The sequence below is a fragment of the Lepisma saccharinum genome, chromosome 5 (assembly GCF_977018435.1).
Source record: "Lepisma saccharinum chromosome 5, izLepSacc3.1, whole genome shotgun sequence".
NCBI classification, from domain to species: Eukaryota; Metazoa; Arthropoda; class Insecta; order Zygentoma; family Lepismatidae; genus Lepisma; species Lepisma saccharinum.
The window spans coordinates 19,678,683-19,681,165 of NC_139233.1; the positions used below are offsets into that span (position 1 = coordinate 19,678,683).

Here is a 2,483-nt window from a genome sequence, read left to right on the forward strand (position 1 = left end):
CTGACTGTGTAAAAGCGTTGAAATTGCGTAGTAACGAGAATGAGCGGGTTGTAGGCTCAGTAGGGGTGTGCGGGATCCCGAAAAGTCGGGACCGGGATCGGTAAGAGAATTTCGCGTCCCGATCCCGACTTTGGGAAATCACTTCCCGACTTTTCGGGACCGCGAGCTGTCGGGAAATACCGAATGGTCATTTAAAAAAGTTTTGAATTCTCGACGTTTTCTGAATTGCAAGTGTCTGGAACTTATCGGAAATGGTTTGTTTTTATTCCAGAAATGTAAAACAATCACTTAAGTTGAAAATGACGTGTAGAATTCGAGATTTTCAGAGCTTCGAAAAATTTCGAACATTTCCCGTTCGGAAAATTTACCGACTTTGTCGGCAAATGGCGAATTTTTCCTGTCCCGAATGTCGGGATTTAAAAAAAAATCCCGTCCCGACCAAAAAAATGGTAGTGTCTGCTGCCACCTCAAAAGAGATGCGCGTGGCAGAAAACCTGGTCTTTGTTTTATCGTGATTTCATCAAAGTCGGTAGTCGAACCATGGTCGAACTCAAGTCTAAAACGATAATTTTGTCTATAAATTTAATTTTTCTCAGTTATAACTGTTTCATAACAACACTCGTCCGCATAGTCAAAATTAGACAAAATTTGAAGAAAAGCGACGTTGATTCCAACCGAATCAATATATCGCACAATACTTAAGCAACCTTTCGTTCTGACTTCAGACGAGGAATGCCTACGTTTAGTTTAGGTCTTTTAGGGTTGGTTCTATTAGTCTAATTGCACTGAAAAAATATTATTTATGCTAAGAGAACTAAACCTAGCTAGCCTAACCGTATGGCCTAACCTAGCAACTTATGACGCAGAACTACAACGCAGAACTAATGTTTGCTTTAATGTTGTGCAATAAGAAAAACCCTTTATCACCTTTGTCGAATTTAAGCCAAAGTGACTAATACATAATTTCCTTAAAATGACCGATGGTAGAAGTTACTAAATCTTTGATTTATGATTGTACAGTGAATTCTATTTAATGAAATTTTAAAAAGTAACAATGTAAGTTTATTTCCTTTTCTAGAGAAGGTAATATTTGCAATTTGAGCTTCAGTGTAGGAAAATTAGCAGCACCCATCAGAGAAAAGTATGTATGTAACAGAAAAGCCGAGTGAAGGCGCTGTAGCCGAGTTACGCAGCTACGAAAGATATTTGTACTTGTGTGTGTTAAAGCAACAATTGTCTTTTTAACATCTGTTATTCGTGTTGTACAGTGTGTGAACTTAACCACCTGTGTTCACTGTAATGCCAGAAAATTGACAATGACCAGCAAGGACTTTTATATTCGGTATTACGTTGGTCACAAAGGAAAGTTTGGCCATGAGTTTTTGGAGTTCGAGTTCAGGCCAGATGGTAAACTAAGATATGCCAATAATTCGAATTACAAAAACGATACTATGATCAGGAAAGAAGCTTACGTTCACCACTGTGTGATGGATGAATTGAAGAGAGTAATCGAAGATTCTGAAATCATGCAAGAGGACGACTCCGTTTGGCCACAACCAGATCGAGTAGGACGTCAAGAATTGGAGATTGTCATCGGAGATGAGCATATTTCGTTCACCACTTCAAAAATTGGATCGCTGGTTGATGTCAATCAGTCGAGGGATCCAGAAGGATTGCGATGTTTTTATTACTTGGTACAAGACTTGAAGTGTCTGGTGTTTTCCCTCATAGGGTTGCATTTTAAAATCAAGCCCATCTAAGTGCAAAAAGACTGGAAACTTTTGAATAAAATGCAACTTTGAGACAACAAACTCTTGTCATTTGTATCAGATAAAAGTAACATTATTTAATACTGCACATTTCCTCACCATAGTAACTCCCATGTAGAACACATATAAAAGTAAAAATTTGATATATATATAAATTTTCTTTTCCTTGGACTGCATTCTTTTTGTTTGGGTAACATTTCGAGAACATTTTTTATTAAATGTTAAGTATCCCCGAAACGCTTGCAATTTCGGAGCGATTTTACAATACCGGGAATTTCTCCATTTTGTTTGAAATTCGGCATACTCACTAAATTAGGGCTCCTAATCACGAATCTGAAGTTAAAATTTGCCGCTCACGTGTCAAACTTGCAAAATAAGAGGGTCAGTCATCGCAACCGACAATGCACAATTGCTCATTATTTATCGCAAGATTTTCTGTTTCGAATACTTAAAGAACGAAATATATATATTCCTGATATTACTACGACCCTAAAATTTAACTATGTTTCCTAACCTAACCTAACCACGCGCCAATGGTTCGTGGGACTAGCCATAATTCAGGAATTTCTATATGTGAGCACCAAATTTTAAGTGCAGATTTGTGATTAGGTGACCCAAATTAGTAAGTATCCGAAATTTCAAACAAATTGGAGAAATTCCCTGTATTGTTAAATTATACCGAAAAGTCTTTATTTTCTTCTTTTTCACATTGGT

General features: G+C 37.2%; 1 pseudogene; it reads left to right on the forward strand.

The window, feature by feature from the left end:
- Nucleotides 1-1,130: 1,130 nt before the first annotated feature.
- LOC145988251 (protein mago nashi homolog pseudogene) lies at nucleotides 1,131-1,940 on the forward strand (annotated as a pseudogene).
- The last annotated feature ends 543 nt before the right edge of the window (nucleotides 1,941-2,483 follow it).